At 42.0% G+C, this 17,507-nt stretch overlaps 1 protein-coding gene across 5 annotated transcripts in view; it reads left to right on the top strand.

The window, feature by feature from the left end:
• The first annotated feature begins 3,344 nt into the window (after positions 1-3,344).
• Positions 3,345-17,507, top strand: part of LOC138638765 (cytochrome P450 2K4-like) — a 55,552-nt gene continuing 41,389 nt past the window's right edge. For 2 of the 5 annotated variants that reach the window (XM_069728329.1, XM_069728330.1), the window contains exon 1: positions 3,352-3,369. The gene's annotated coding sequence lies outside the window, so the exon portion shown is untranslated. Of the gene's footprint in view, positions 3,370-17,507 lie in introns of all 5 variants that reach the window. The other 3 variants (XM_069728332.1, XM_069728328.1, XM_069728326.1) reach the window with 3 other exon arrangements.

Raw genomic sequence — 17,507 nt, 5'->3', positions numbered from 1 at the left:
TTTTTTATAATTTCTACAAAAAACTGTACAATCTCGTTCCCCCATCGGCTGATGGTTCCCAGGGTTCAGGGGCTATTGGAGACTATCTTGCTACCTTAGATCTCCCCTCACTACCTAGTGAGGCGATTGAATCTTTAAATAGCGCAGTATCCCCCGAAGAGGTAGAGGAGGTTTTGGAGTCCCTACCCATGGGAAAATCACCTGGCCCTGATGGGGACGTATTTTTACTATAAGACATTCGCCAAAACACTTCTTCCTCACATGACCTCGGTATTTCACTCCTTCTTGCAAGGCGACCCAATCCCGTCCACAATGCTACATTCCCACCTCATCCTCCTTCCAAAGCCGCCTAGGGACCCCTTGGACTGTGCAAACTATAGGCCAATAGCCCTTTTGAATTCGGATTTGAAGGTGTTCACCAAGCTGCTGGCCTCCAGACTTAATAAATGGCTACCCTCGATTATTCATAAAGACCAAGTGGGCTTTATTCCATGCCGTCAGGGGGGTGATAACACTAGGAGGGTTGTCGACTTGGTGGACATCTCGAACCGAAAGAAATTGCAAACATTAGTACTGAGCCTCGACGCCGAGAAGGCTTTCGATCGCCTCTCCTGGCCATTCCTTTTTAGTACGATGCGGGTCTTTGGCATTTCTGGGGGATTTTTGTCCGCGCTGAGATCCCTATATAACCACCCTACAGCGGCCATAAAACTTCCTCTCTGTACATCTAAACCATTCACTATATCGAATGGCACCAGGCAGGGGTGCCCTTTGTCGCCTCTTCTGTTTGCCCTTTGCATAGAGCCCCTGGCAGCGTCCATACGACGGGACCCCAATATCTCTGGGGTGATGGTTGGGAGTAAATCTTTTAAGATCGCACTATTTGCGGATGATGTTCTATTGACGCTTACTAATCTCCACGTGTCCCTTCCGAACCTCATGAGGGCTTTGAGGAGATACGGGGACCTATCTGGATATAAAATCAATTCCAGCAAAACGGAGGCTATGCCGCTGAACATCCCCCCTGAGGTATGGGACCATCTACGCCTGAATTTTAAATTCAGGTGGAAACAGGATGCTGTGAAATATTTGGGGGTGAATATTACGTCCTCATACGAGACCCTCTACAAACTAAATTTCCCCTCCCTCTTTAAAGAATCAAAAGCCCGCCTAACTAAATGGCAATCACTTCCTCTGTCGTGGATGGGTCGGATAGCGGCGGTAAAAATGAGTCTTTTACCCAGATTGATCTACGCCTTTGAGACCCTCCCAGTTGGAGTTCCGGTCTCGGAACTGAAGTCCCTTCAGGCGGCTATTATTAGGTTCATATGGCAACAAAAGCGCCATAGAGTGGCTAAGGAGGTTCTCACAGCTCATAAGACCAGGGGAGGGCTTTCTGTGCCAAATATTCTTAAATACTACTGGGCTACACACCTGAGGAAAATCCCCTGCTGGACGTCCCTATGGGCCTACAGCAGGTGGAATGAAATAGAGAAATTATGGCTTGCCCCAATACACCCTAACTCTCTTTTATGGTCGCCAGCACAATGTAAGTCCTTTCCACCCCTTCTAGGCCCCATGCAGTCCACTTGTGACATTTGGAACACCTGCACACGGAGATTCGCCCTCATGTCACCTTGCTCCCCCCTGGTGTCCTTCATCTATCATCCACAGCTCCCAGGCAGTTTAGAATCTCCTATGGTTCACCCTTGGCTTAAAACAGGCCTATTTAAATTTAATTTGCGGACATTATAGACGGGGAGACCATGGAGATTCACTCCTTTGATTATCTTAAGCAACATTTCTCGATTTCCAACAGGGAATTCTTTCAATACCTACAAATTAGAGATTTTGCTAACTCCCTATATGGTAAAGCGGGAGCTTCTATCCCCACGGATTTCAAGAAAATTTGCAGGAGAGGTGTGAACACCAGGGGTCTGATTTCAGAAATTTACAACATTTTATCGGATCCACAGGATGGGTCTGGTGAATCTTTTCTATATATGCGCAAGTGGGAGGCCGCCTTGGAGCGGCGTATTTCTCCCCGAGAGTGGTCTGTCATTTGGAGGAATGCCGCAAAATCATCAGTGTGTACTCTCTATAGAGAAAATATCTATAAGATACTAATGCACTGGTATCACACTCCAGAGTTTCTGCATGGACTGAATCCCTCTATCCCTCCCTCCTGTTGGAGATGTGGGGGAAGCACTGGGTCTCTTGTCCACATATTTTGGTCATGCCCAAAAATTGTGCCCTTTTGGGGTCAGGTTAAGTCCCTCATAGATAAGGTATTGCATGCAGACATAGAACTAAACCCGCTAGTGCTTCTCCTGGGTCACGGGGCGCCGGGTATGGGCAAACTTTCCAATAGATTATTGCAACATATCCTTACGGCGGCCAGATGCCTGATTGCGCGTCTTTGGAGACAGCCGAGTCCCCCTTCGCTTCAGATCCTCCTTGGACGGATCATGGATGTCAGAAGGATGGAACACCTTACAGCCTTACTAAATGACTCGGTGGTGCGCTTCCAGGCTATATAGTCCCCGTGGGATTATTATGCAGCGGGATCCGACCTGTAGTGCGACTGAGTTCGGATTTGATTAATCAATTTAACTGAGGTTTTTCCCTTTTTTTTTTTTTTTTTCCCCCTCTCTCTTTCCTCCCTTCCCTCTACCCCTTATTGTCTTGTCTTTGTCATTTACGTCTTTGTAGAATTAAGGTCATTGATGGCCTTATATCGTCTATATTGTGTATATCGTTTACTGTTCATGCATTCTATACAGAAACTAAATGCTTGTAAGACCCTGTTTTGATCTAAAATGTTTAATAAAATAAAAATTTTATGGTTAAAAAAAATCAGACGGTGTGTCCAACCTTTTGGTCTGTACTGTGTGTATGTGTGTGTGTATATATGTATGTATATGTATGTGTGTGTTTTTATGTGTTCACATGAACAGGTGGAAACGTTTCGGCTCAACAACAAATGTGTCTTTGTCACTTGCTCTTGAACTGAAATAAATACACCATTTTCATTGCAGGGAATTTACTATTGAGTACTGTTCACTTTTCTTGCTTCTTTATGCACCATAGGTTGGTGGGCTGGCACCTTTATCCATCCATCATCTGTATCTGATTCTCTAGCTAGATTGAACAAACACTGGTTACATGCTATCTGTGTGGGAGACACTGTCAGGAGCAGAGGGAGGAAGGATTTCGAGCTCAGATGTGAGGAAGCAGGAGGGGAAGCAGAAGCAAGCATTGTGGGAAATGTAGTAATCAAATAGGGCAGGAAGTAACCGCAGCTCTGCCTGCAGGACCGCCAGCAGAAGACATCAACAAGGCAAGCAGCATGCAGACATTACGGCATTTGTAAATATTTAGCTCCAGTTTGCAGAGATTTATAATCCTTAGATCTATAGAAAATCTGTGTATCTATTTTCCATTTATTATCTATCTATGTATCATCTATCTATCTCTATATTTCTGACACAACATATTTATTGTTCTTAAATGTTGAGATTTCTATCTTTTATTTAAAGAAAAAATAACAAGAGTTTCGTATCTAATGTCAGATCCACAAAATATATCCTGTATTAATCTGTACGGTAAATGCATAGAAAAAAAGAAAACTCTAAATGCCAGATGTGCAATTTATTGGTTGGCGCCTCTCTAACAAAAATGCTGTAAAAAGTTATCAAATTATAATATGTACCACAAATGATATCAATAAAAATGTCTCCTCTATATGCGAAAACTCTTTGTACAGATCCTTCAACAGAAAAAATAAAAATAAGTTGTGTGTCTCAGAAAACAGCGATACAAACCAATTTTTTCTTCTTGCAAATTTCAAAATGTATTTCTAACACTTTTAATAATAAAGAAAGACTATGCAAATTTGGTATCACAGTGATAAAACAGATCAGGAATATCATAATGGCAGAAGATTTTACCACACAATGGTGAAATTGCATTTTTTCACCATTTCACCACACTTGAGACTTTATTTTTTTCCTATTTTTCAGTACATTATATATTAACCCCTTCACCCCCAAGGGTGGTTTGCACGTTAATGACCGGGCCGTTTTTTACAATTTTGACCACTGTCCCTTTATGAGGTTATAACTCTGGAATGTTTCAATGGATCTTGGCGATTCTGACATTGTTTTCTCGTGACATATTGTACTTCATGATAGTGGTAAAATTTCTTTGATATTACCTGCGTTTATTTGTGAAAAAAAAGGAAATTTGGCAAAAATTTTCAACATTTTGCAATTTTCCAACTTTGAATTTTTATGCAATTAAATCACAGAGATATGTCACACAAAATACTTAATAAGTAACATTTCCCACATGTCTACTTTACAACATCACAATTTTGGAACCACATTTTTTTTTTTGTTTGGGAGTTATAACGGTTAAAAGTTGACCAGCAATTTCTCATTTTTACAACACCATTTTTTTTTTAGGGACCACATCTCATTTGAAGTCATTTTGAGGGGTCTATGTGATAGAAAATACCCAAGTGTGACACCATTCTAAAAACTGCATCCCTCATGGTGCTCAAACCCACATTCAATAAGTTTATTAACCGTTCAGGTGTTTCACAGGAATTTTTTGAATGTTTAAATAAAAATGAACATTTAACTTTTTTTCACAAAAAATTTATTTCAGCTCCTATTTGTTTTATTTTATCAAGGGTATCAGGACAAATTGTACAACAATGTTTGGGGTCCATTTTCTCCTGAGTACGCCGATACCCCACATGTGGGGGTAAACCACTGTTTGGGCACATGGCAGAGCTCAGAAGCGAAGGAGCGCCGTCTGACTTTTCAATGCAAATTTGACAGGAATTGAGATGGGACACCATGTTGTGTTTGGAGAGCCAGTGATGTGCCTAAACATTGAAACCCCCACAAGTGACACCATTTTGGAAAGTAGACCCCCCTAAGGAACTTATCTAGATGTGTGGTGAGCACTTTGACCGACCAAGTGCTTTACAGAAGTTTATAATGCAAAGCGGTAAAAATTAAAAATTAAAAATTTTCCCACAAAAATTATTTTTTAGCCCCCAGTTCTGTATGTTCCCAAGAGTAAAAGGAGAAATTGGACCCCAAAAGTTGTTGTACAATTTGTCTTGAGAATGCTGATACCCCATATGTGGGGGTAAACCACTGTTTGGGCGCATGGCAGAGCTCGGAAGGGAAGGAGCGCCGTCTGACTTTTCAATGCAAATTTGACAGGAATTGAGATGGGACGCCATGTTGTGTTTGGAGAGCCAGTGATGTGCCTAAACATTGAAATCCCCCCACAAGTGACACCATTTTGGAAAGTAGACCCACTAAGGAACTTATGTAGATGTGTTGTGAGAGTTTTGAACCCCCAAGCGTTTCACTACAGTTTATAACTTAGAGCCTTGAAAATAAAAAAATAAAAAATTCCCACAAAAATTATTTTTTAGCTCCCAGTTTTGTATTTTCCCAAGGGTAACAGGAGAAATTGGACCACAAAAGTTGTTGTCCTATTTGTCCTGAGTACGCTGATACCCCATATGTTGGGGTAAACCCCTGTTTGGGCACACAGGAGAGCTCGGAAGGGAAGAAGCACTGTTTTACTTTTTCAACGCAGAATTGGCTGGAATTGAGATCGGACGCCATGTCGCGTTTGGAGAGCCCCTCATGTGCCTAAACAATGGAAACCCCCAATTATAACTGAAACCCTAATCCAAACACACCCCTAACCCTAATCCCAATGTTAACCCTAACCACACCTCTAACCCTGACACAACCCCTAACCCTAATCCCAACCCTATTCCCAACCATAAATGTAGCCCCAACCCCATCCCTAACTTTAGCCCCAACCCTAACTGTAGCCTTATCCCTAGCCCTAACCCTTACCCTCACCCTAGACCTAACCCTAATCCTAGCCCTAGCCCTAACCCTAGCCCTAACCCTAGCCCTAACCCTAATGGGAAAATGGAAATAAATACATTTTTTTAATTTTTCCCTAACTAAGGAGGTGATGAAGGGGGGTTTGATTTACTTTTATAGCGAGTTTTTTAGCGGATTTTTATGATTAGCAGCCGTCACACACCGAAAGACGCTTTTTATTGCAAAAAATATTTTTTGCGTTATCACATTTTGAGAGCTATAATTTTTCCATACTTGGGTCCACAGAGTCATGTGAGGTCTTGTTTTTTGTGGGAAGAGTTGATGTTGTTATTGGTAACATTTTCGGGCATGTGACATTTTTTGATCGCATTTTTTTCCGATTTTTGTGAGGCAGAATGACCAAAAACCAGATATTCATGAATTTCTTTTGGGGGAGGCGTTTATACCGTTCCGCATTTGGTAAAATTGATAAAGCCGCGACCAATCACAAGCCGCTACGTCTTTGAAAGTCATTAACGCGCTCATTTTTAAAAATGAGCGCGTTAATAGCTTGCGGTGACGTCGCGGCTTGTGATTGGTCGCGGCCACGCGACCAATCACAAGCCGCTACGTCTTTGAAAGCCATTAACGCGCTCATTTTTAAAAATGAGCGCGTTAATAGCTTGCGGTGACGTCGCGGCTTGTGATTGGTCGCGGCCACGCGACCAATCACAAGCCGCTACGTCTTTGAAAGCCATTAACGCGCTCATTTTTAAAAATGAGCGCGTTAATAGCTTGCGGTAACGTCGCGGCTTGTGATTGGTCGCGTGGCGGTCACATGGGCGGCCCGCGACCAATCAGAAGCCGGGACGTGATTCTCAGGTCCTAAAAGCGCTGATTTTGAACAACGAAGCCTGCCGGTTACCCGCGCTGAGTCCAGGGGCCGCCGGAGAGGTAAATATATCAATATTTTTTATTTTAATTCTTTATTTTACACATCTCTATGTATCCAATACCGATACCCGATACCACAAAAGTATCGGATCTCGGTATCGGAATTCCGATACCGCAAGTATCGGCCGATACCCGATACTTGCGGTATCGGAATGCTCAACACTAGTGTTCACTGAAGGGGTTAACTAGTGATATAGTTTTATAGGTGGGGTCGTTATGGACGCGGTGATACTAAATATGTGTGCTTTTATTTTGTTTTTGTTTTTTATTTAGATAAAGAAATGTATTTATAGGAAGAATATTTATTTTTTGGGGGAATTTTTTTTGGATTTTTTAAAATTTTTTTTTTACACATGTGAATATTTTTTTTTTACACTATAACATTGCCCCAGGGGGGATATCATGTTATAGTGTAAGATCGCTGATCTAACACTTTGCTGTGCACTGTGTCAGATCAGCGATCTGACATGCACTTCTCCTGGCTTCCCGGCGCCTGCTCTGAGCAGGCGCAGTGAAGCCACCTCCCTGCAGGACCCGGATGCCACCGCCATCTTGGATCCGGGCCTGCTGCAGGGAGGAGGAGGTAATAGACCCTCGCAGCAACACGATCATATCGCGTTGCTCCGGGGGTCTCAGGAAGCCCGCAGGGAGCCCCATCACTGCGTGATGCCTCCCTATACCGCCGGCACACCGCGATCATGTTTGATCGTGGTGTGTCGGGGGCGGTCCGTGACCGCTCCTGGCACATAGTGCCGGATGTCAGCTGCGATAGTCAGTTGACACCCGGCCACGATTGGCCGCACTCCCTCCGTGAGCGCGGCCGATCGCTTATGACGTACTATCCCATCGGTGGTCATACGGGCCCACCCCACCTCGACGGGATAGTACGTCATATGTCAGAAAAGGGTTAAAGTGAAAGATGTTATTCAAAACTGCATCTCGTCCCACAAAAAAACATGACCTCATGTTGACAGAATAATAGAAAAACGCAAGGAAAGTGTTGAGATGAGGATTATTGATGTTGGGGTTGGGTAAAATCCAGCCATCTTGTGCCTCTCATCTCAGGATATAATGAACGAAGAGGAAAACACATTTGCATATTTAGATTACTACACATCGTTTTTTAAAATGTTTTTGTCGGCATTTACAAATTTGAGACGCCGATTGTTACTTATTTCTGTAAAAGTGTTTCCCAGTTGTCTCCCTTTTATCTTTTTCTGAACATTTAAAAAGATGTATGGAGGAGAAAATCTTTTTCGAAAGTATCAAGCACGACGCAAAGAATCCAACAATGTTGGAATTCTTGTGACTTATCGTGGTCACAGTACCTTTAGGGTTGCAATAAAGTCTTATTCAATTGTACTGCTCTGCCAGGTAACAGTGGCAGCTAGCAAACTTTGGCCATGCAACAGATGGCCAACGTCGCCATGAAGCCTCAGCTTTATACCAAGTAAACATGCGAGGAGGCCCATAAAGGAGACATAAATTGCAGCAATAAAATTGTTCACGTGTTGAGTCCTCCTGGATGTGGAAAAATCAGTAGGTGTGATAGTGAAGGGGACATGTGGACAATCTACGTAATTCAGAAATACTCAACTGATACTGAGCACCCTGGGCCAGGTGTAACAGCTACCTCTCCATCCTCATTGCTTTACTCTTTTTTGTGGGAAAATATTAAGATAACAGGCATAATCACCATCTAGCTAGGAACATCCAATAGTCTCCAGGAAAATGGATGAACTTCCAGATGAGCTAACAAACCTCCAACTAAAGCCTCCTGAAATTCCCCGGAAAGCTATGCTTCTTAGGGTATGTGCACACAATACTTTTTAGATGCCACCATTCCACCTACATTTTCCAAGAGCAACACCCTTCAGTAAAATGTTAGTAGTGATTTTTCTGAAGTATCTTTTATGCTGTCCATTTTGGTTGATTTTTTTGGCATCTTTACCATTGGCATTTCTTTCTTAACATATACGTTTAAAATAGTGATTATCTTCTGAGACTAAGCTGTCTGAAGAATGGTCAGATCACTGCTTTTAACCTAAAGCAATTCGAAACCTAAAGGAATTAAAATCTCAAAAAGCTGAGCATGAGCACAAGTCATTTCTACATTGCAATGCATATGTGTTTTTTGTGCTTGACCCCTTTCTGACTTTGTAGAGACAAAAACTGAGGGCACTTCTATGAATATAAGTAAATTACCAATTAGAGTAAGTAAGTGTGAAGTTTCCACAATCAGTGATGTTTTGGGGAGCCATGCCTTCTGCTGGTGTAGGTCCACTGTGTTTTATCAAGATCAAAGTCAGCACATCCATCTACCAGGAAATTTTAGAGCACTTCATGCAGACAAGCCTTTTAGCGATGGAAATTTCAGTCTCCAGCAGGACTTGGTACCTGTCCACATGGCCAAAAGTACCAATACCTGGTTTACAAACAACAGTATCACTGTGCTTGATTGGCAGCAAAGTCGTCTGACCTTAACCCCATAGAGAATCTATGGAGTATAGTCAAGAGGAAGATGAGACCCCAGACTAAACAATGCAGACGAGCTGAAGGCTGTTATCAAAGCAACCTGGGCTTCCATAACCCCTCAGCAGTGCTACAGGCTGATTGCTTCCATGCCACACCGCATTGATGTAGTAATTGATGTAAAAGGAGCCCCGACCAAGTATTAAGTGCATGTGCTGAGCATACATTTCAGTAGGCCAACATTTCAGATGTTTAACCCCTTAATCCCATATGACGTACTATCCCATCAAGGTGACCTGGGAAATAATTCCCAGTGACGGGATAGAACGTCATAGTGGATCGGCCGCGCTCAGGGGGGGAGCGCGGCCGATCATGGCCGGGTGTCAGCTGCCTATCGCAGCTGACATCCGGAACTATGTGCCAGGAGCGGTCACGGACCGCCCCCGGCACATTAACCTCCGGCACACCATGATCAAACATGATCACGGTGTGCCGGCGGTATAGGGAAGCATCGCGCAGGGAGGGGGCCCCCTGCGTGCTTCCCTGAGACCCCCGCAGCAACGCGATGTGATCGCGTTGCTGCTAGGGTCTCCTTACCTCCCTCCCTGCAGCAGGCCCAGATCCAAGATGGCCGCGGCATCCGGGTCCTGCAGGGAGGGAGGTGGCTTACCAAGTGACTGCTCAGAGCAGGCGCTTGGTAAGCCTGCAGTTCTGTAAGGCAGATCGCTGATCTGACAGAGTCCTGTGCAATCTGTCAGATCAGCGATCTGTGATGTCCACCCCTGGGACAAAGTTAAAAAAGTAAAAAAAAAATTTTCCACATGTGTAAAAAATTAAAATAAAAAATTCAAAAATAATGAAAAAAAATATATATATTATTCCCATAAATACATTTCTTTAAATAAAAAAAACAAACAATAAAAGTACACATATTTAGTATTGCCGCGTCCGTAATGACCCAACCTATAAAACTGTCCCACTAGTTAACCCCATTCAGTAAACACCGGGAAAAAAAAAAAAAAAGAGGCAAAAAACAACGCTTTATTATCATACCGTCGAACAAAAAGTGGAATAACACGCGATCAAAATGACAGATATAAATAACCATGGTACCACTGAAAACGTCATCTTGTCCCACAAAAACGAGCCACCATACAGCATCATCAGCAAAAAAATTAAAAAGTTATAGTCCTGAGAATAAAGCGATGCCAAAATAATTATTTTTTCTATAAAATAGTTTTTATCGTATAAAAGCGCCAAAACATAAAAAAATGATATAAATGAAGTATTGCTGTAATCGTAGTGACCCAAAGAATAAATCTGCTTTATCAATTTTACCAAACGCGGAACGGTATAAATGCCTCCCCCAAATTCATAAATGGCTAGTTTTTGATCATTCTGCCTCAAAAAAAATGGAATAAAAAGCGATCAAAAAATGTCAAGTGTCCGAAAATGTTACCAATAAAAACGTCAACTCGTTCCGCAAAAAACAAGACCTCACATGACTCTGTGGACTCAAATATGGAAAAATTATAGCTCTCAAAATGTGGTAACGCAAAAAATATTTTTTGCAAAAAAAGCATCTTTCAGTGTGTGACGGCTGCCAATCATAAAAATCTGCTAAAAAACCCGCTATAAAAGTAAATCAAACCCCCTTCATCACCCCCTTAGTTAGGGAAAAATTAAAAAAATGTATTTATTTCCATTTTCCCATTAGGGTTAGGGCTAAGGTTAGGGCAAGGGGTTAGGGTTGGGGCTAGGGTTAGGGCTAGGGTTAGGGTTGGGGCTAGGGTTAAGGCTACAGTTAATGTTGGGGCTAAAGTTAGGGTTAGGATTACATTTACAGTTGGGAATAGGGTTGGGATTAGGGTTAGGGGTGTGTCAGGGTTAGAGGTGTGGTTAGGGTTACCATTGAGATTAGGGTTAGGGGTGTGTTTGGATTAGGGTTTGTTAGAATTGGGGGGTTTCCACTGTTTAGGCACATCAGGGGCTCTCCAAACGCGACATGGTGTCCGATCTCAATTCCAGCCAATTCTGCGTTGAAAAAGTAAAACAGTGCTCCTTCCCTTCCGAGCTCTCCCATGTGCCCAAACGGTGGTTCCCCCCCACATATGGGGTATTAGCGTACTCAGGACAAATTGGAAAACAACTTTTGGGGTCCAATTTCTCCTGTTACACTTGGGAAAATACAAAACTTGGGGCTAAAAATAATTTTTGTGGGAAAAAAAATATTTTTTATTTTCATGGCTCTGCGTTATAAACCGTAGTGAAACACTTGGGGGTTCAAAGTTCTCACAACACATCTAGATAAGTTCCTTGGGGGGTCTAGTTTCCAATATGGGGTCAATTGTGGGGGGTTTCTACTGTTTAGGTACATTAGGGGCTCTGCAAACGCTATGTGATGCCTGCAGACCAATCCATCTAAGTCTGCATTCCAAATGGCGCTCCTTCCCTTCTGAGCCCTCCCATGCGCCCAGACGGTGCCCCCCCCCCCGCCACATATGGGGTATCAGCGTTCTCAGGACAAATTGGACAACAACTTTTGGGGTCCAATTTCTTCTCTTACCCTTGGGAAAATAAAAAATTGGGGGCAAAAAGATAATTTTTGTGAAAAAATATGATTTTTTATTTTTACGGTTCTGCATTATAAACTTCTGTGAAGCACTTGGTGGGTCAAAGTGGTCACCACACCTCTAGATAAGTTTCTTAGGGGGTCTACTTTCCAAAATGGTGTCACTTGTGGGGTGTTTCAATGTTTAGGCACATCAGTGGCTCCCCAAACGCAACATGGCGTCCCATCTCAATTCCTGTCAATTTTGCATTGAAAAGTCAAATTGCCCTCCTTCGCTTCCGAGCTCTGTCATGCGCACAAACAGTGGTTTACCCCCACATATGGGGTATCGGCGTACTCAGGACAAGTTGTACAACAACTTTTGGGGTCCATTTTCTCCTGATACCCTTGGTAAAATAAAACAAATTGGAGCTGAATTATATTTTTTGTGAAAAAAAGTAAAATGTTCATTTTTATTTAAACATTCCAAAAATTCCTGTGAAACACCTGAAGGTTTAATAAACTTCTTGAATGTGGTTTTGAGCACCTTGAGGGGTTCAGTTTTTAGAATGGTGTCACACTTGGGTATTTTCTATCATATAGACCCCTCAAAAGGACTTCAAACGAGATGTGGTCCCTAAAAAAAAATGGTGTTGTAAAAATGAGAAATTGCTGGTCAAGTTTTAACCCTTATAACTCCCTAAAAAAAAAAACTTGGTTCCAAAATTGTGCTGATGTAAAGGAGACATGTGGGAAATGTTTCTTATTAAGTATTTTGTGTGACATATCTCTGTGATTTAATTGCATAAATATTCAAATTTGGAAAATTGCGAAATTTTCAACATTTTTGCCAAATTTCTGTTTTTTTCACAAATAAACACAGGTAATATCAAAGAAATTTTACCACTATCATGAAGTACAATATGTCTCGAGAAAACAATGTCAGAATCACTGGGATCAGTTGAAGCGTTCCAGAGTTATAACCTCATAAAGGGACAGTGGTCAGAATTTTAAAAATTGGCCCGGTCATTAACGTGCAAACCGCCCTCGGGGCTTAAGGGGTTAAATCATTTTTTCAAGCTGATGTTACAAAGTATTCTAATTTACTGAGATAATGACTTTTGGGTTTTCATTAGCTGTAAGCCATAATCATCAACATTAACCGAAATAAACACATGAAATAGATCACTCTGTTTGTAATGACTCTATATAATATATGAGATTCACTTTTTGCATTAAAGAACTGAAATAACTTAACTTTTTGATGATATTCTAATTTTGTGAGATGCGCCTGTATCTGGAAAAATTGCTGGAGCCCAAAAAGTAAGGTGGGAGCCTCTTTCAAGAATGCTAAGGCAGAAATTACCTCTGCAAGTGGCATGTCCTCTCAGGCCTCATTCACACATCTTTGAAAAAAAGGTACCGATTTCATCAGTGTTTGATCAGTGTGTTCTTTTTTTACCATCAGCGTGTCATCAGTGTTTTTCACGGATAGAAAAAAAATAAGGATTATTAGGATTATTTAGGATTATTTAGTCTAGAAAAAAGACGACTGAGGGGCGATCTAATAACCATGTATAAGTATATAAGGGGACAATACAAATATCTCGCTGAGGATCTGTTTATACCAAGGAAGGTGACGGGCACAAGGGGGCATTCTTTGCGTCTGGAGGAGAGAAGGTTTTTCCACCAACATAGAAGAGGATTCTTTACTGTTAGGGCAGTGAGAATCTGGAATTGCTTGCCTGAGGAGGTGGTGATGGCGAACTCAGTCGAGGGGTTCAAGAGAGGCCTGGATGTCTTCCTGGAGCAGAACAATATTGTATCATACAATTATTAGGTTCTGTAGAAGGACGTAGATCTGGGGATTTATTATGATGGAATATAGGCTGAACTGGATGGACAAATATCTTTTTTCGGCCTTACTAACTATGTTACTATGTAAATACATGACAAAGCTTCTCCTATTCTTTGCAGTGTTAAATATGTACAGCACACAGATGATACACTAAACCAGTGTTCCCCAAATCCGGTCCTCAAGAGCCACCAACAGGTCATGTATTCAGGATTTCCTTAGTATTGCACTGGTGATGGAATTCTTGCCTGTCCAGGTAATGCAATTATCACCTTGGCTATACTAAGGAAATCCACATGACCTATTGGTGGCTCTTGAGGCCCGGATTTGGGGAACGAACACTGGACAAAACATTGGTGCCATCCGCGTGCTGTACAAGTTTTTCACAAACCCATAGCCTTAAATTGGCCTTTTTCATCAGTAATAGTGGAAAAAAGACTGAGTTTTGCATGGATACAGGGGCCATGAAAAAACAGACATGCGAATAGAACTGTAGATTATAATTGGTGTTAAGTGAAAAAAAAAGGTGCAATACTGACGTCTAAATGAGGTCTAATGGAAACCGCTGTCATCCCAGAGAAGAAAACAAACAGATTATTCTATCTTGTAGACATTACTAATGACATTGACAAGCACAGGCCCAAATGTTTCTTTTTTTTTGCCAGGATCCTACACATGTCTGACTCTAAGATCTTGTTCTACTGTATCAATAATAGAACACTCATGGGTGCAGTTCAAGATCATTGTGCACGTTCTGGGATTTTTGTTCCAAAATGGACCACTCGTCATGGATATTATATTTCCATCTACCCAAACCCTAAATCAAAATCTGTCACATCTGCACCTTTCCCATCTACTCCTGCTTTACTCTCGGCCTATGCGGAGTAACTATTCAGTAGCCCTGCTTTATTACTAAGACCTGCCAGTCCAGAAACTATGGGGATATTCCTGTTCGGTTTAGGTTCTCCCTTCTGTCAGCACTGGGTGACACTGTCTTATTTAAACCTTTGAGAATTAGTTCCCACAGCCCGTCAATAGTTCTGCTATTCTGGTATATATTTCTGTACTGTGATTCTGTGTTTTGTCCTGATTCTTCTGTTCTTTGACCTCGGCTTGACACTTGACTTCCCTATTGCTTGACAATTTTGTCCCTGACATTACCTTCTGGGTCTGACCTGGCTACTTGACTTTCTTACTTTCCATCCTGCACAACCAAACAGCAGCTGACTCTGTGACCCATGCCCAGAGATCCCTATGTAAGTCCAGATCCCCAGATCCCTGTGCAAGGTTTAAAGGGTGAAATCCAGGGCAACCCCTGAGATCTGCAAAATGGAGCAGCTGGCATTCCATGCATGGTCTGATCTGCTGTGCATGCATGTCTTTTCGAGGAGAGATAAACTTATTCTGCTGCCGGACACTGTATATACTAGTCTTGATTGGACGGCAGAACTGTCACTCAACACACAGACAGCTCAACACTTCCCAGCCTCCGATTGGAGCTATCCATCACCATACTTACATCTCAGCACGCCCCAGTTCTAGATTTGACGGCTGAACTGCCACCCACTGAGTCCACTGCTGGCGCTCTTCACATGTTTAAAAATAAAAAGATTCATCTCTTGTTTCCCAGCTGTCAAGATGAACATTGCTCTTTTCCTGTAGGGTAGGTACGGGTTGGCAGGGAAATTCGGTGTATAATGCACCTCCTGTGATGGGCATGCCATTGTCAACTTCCAGTGGCTGTCTGCTCTGCAATATATTTGAAATGAATGTACATCAAAGGATGCAGATTCAGCTGAAAATATCATTTCCATCAGCCTTCTTCCGTGGTACTAACCGTGTCATTGTTGCACGCCTGGACATCCTTCTCCCCCACTCTTTACCTTTTTCAGCAGTTGAGTAATGATGACGTCAGCATTATTTCTGTCCCTCCCTTGATTATAAAAATGGTTATAACCTGGGCATATGAAAAAAAGTGTTTCATATTGTAGATTGTGCCCTTGTAGATTGTGAGCCCTCGCGGGCAGGGTCCTCTCTCCTCCTGTACCAGTTGTGACTTGTATTTTTCAAGATTATTGTACTTGTTTTATTATGTATACCCCTCCTCACATGTAAAGCGCCATGGAATAAATGGCGCTATAATAATAAATAATAATAATAATAATAATAATATTGCATAGACCTTTATAGGCACTGAGGTGCACGGTTGATGTATTGTATGTGCGGCTGACTCAATGTGTTCTGATAAATGTATTAGATATAGTGAAATGATCAGATTTGTTCATAGAACATAGGTATAGCAATAAGATAAAGAAATAGGGATGGATAGGAATGGGGAAGTGCAGTGTAGGGCACAGTAGAAGCAGGAAATAGATAACTATAGGATAGTAACAGTTAAAGTATTCAGGAACAACCCTAGTTTGGGAGGGGCAAGGATAGTTATATGGGGAAACACTTCCTGGTTTTAGTCAGATAGATGAGATGAGAGATTAGATAGAAAGGCTGACTTTTTGGAGAAGAAGGTCAAATGGCAGAAAAGCACAGGAAAGTATGATTTTTTTGGCAGCATTCGGACGGCAGCCATTAAATTCAGTTGAACTTCCCAACACGTTTGGGGCCTAAGGCCCGAATTAGGTACAGATGAGAAAGCCTTATTAATCTTCCAGAATGGGAAACCGGACGGGGAACTATGTCAGAAAGGTGGTTTGGAACCCATGAAAGCTGCGGAGTCGGACAAAGTATCTCAGCCCAGGGATGCCAGACAAGAAAGGGATAACTCAGTCTGAAAAAGGCATGACTGTAACATCGTATTGTGCTGTAACTATGATGGAAATTGGAATGTTCATTTGTTTGAAAAGATCAAGTGTCTCCTGTTACATGTGTGGCCGATCCAGGATCCGGAGATGTGGAGTCAGCGACAGATGGAGCATTATTTATCTTTGGGGTACCTGGGTGTGGGAACAAAGAAGCCCCACGCCCATGACTACCACCCTGCGCACCTCCCAGTGGTATGAATGCATGTTCAATAGAGTGGTTTCCATATTTGGTAATAGTGAAAGTCATCAAAATGGTCATAATGAAAATTGTACTACAGTCACTGGGATGCAAAAAACAAACTTGTTGGTTCTAAAATTTCTTCAAGAGGCTTGAACACGGGAAGATGGTTGGTATACGGTAATGAGCTAACACTGGCGATATTTTGCACTAATGTTTGGCAGTCTGCTGGCAAACTCTTCAACAGCTCCTCCTTCACTCAAAGTATCTTGGCCCCTATCACAAGGCAGCTCAGAACACATCTACAGTCACCTCTCATGGCTGAGGTAGTGGCAGCTCTTATCTGGAGACTTTACTGCTTTTGCTTGGCTGGTTGCCTTCATCTGTCTGCTATCTTTTTGAAATATCACAGGAATATCTACAGTAACTTTGTGTACATACCCAGGAGGCAGGGTATGTGCACACGTCAGGATTTCTTGCAGAAATTTTTCTGCCAGAAATCCGCATGCGTTTTTACCGCGTTTTTGATGCTTTTTGATGCGTTTTGACGCGTTTTTGGTGCGTTTTTTATGCATTTTTTTTCCAAATGCATAGAATAGCGGGAAAAACGCAGAAAATCCGCAAAATTAATGAACATGCTGTTTTTTTTACCGCGATGCGTTTTTTTCACGGATAAAAATGCATCATGTGCACAAAACATGCAGAATGCATTCTAAATGATAGGATGCATAATGTATGCATTTTTAATTAATTTTTATAGCGTTTTTACCGTGAAAAACGCGAAAAAACCTGAAGGTGTGCACATAGCCTCAAC

Source organism: Ranitomeya imitator, chromosome 5 (genome assembly GCF_032444005.1).
Source record: "Ranitomeya imitator isolate aRanImi1 chromosome 5, aRanImi1.pri, whole genome shotgun sequence".
NCBI lineage: Eukaryota > Metazoa > Chordata > Amphibia > Anura > Dendrobatidae > Ranitomeya > Ranitomeya imitator.
Note: the sequence above shows the minus strand (reverse complement) of the source record. Positions and strands in the feature narration are given on the sequence as shown.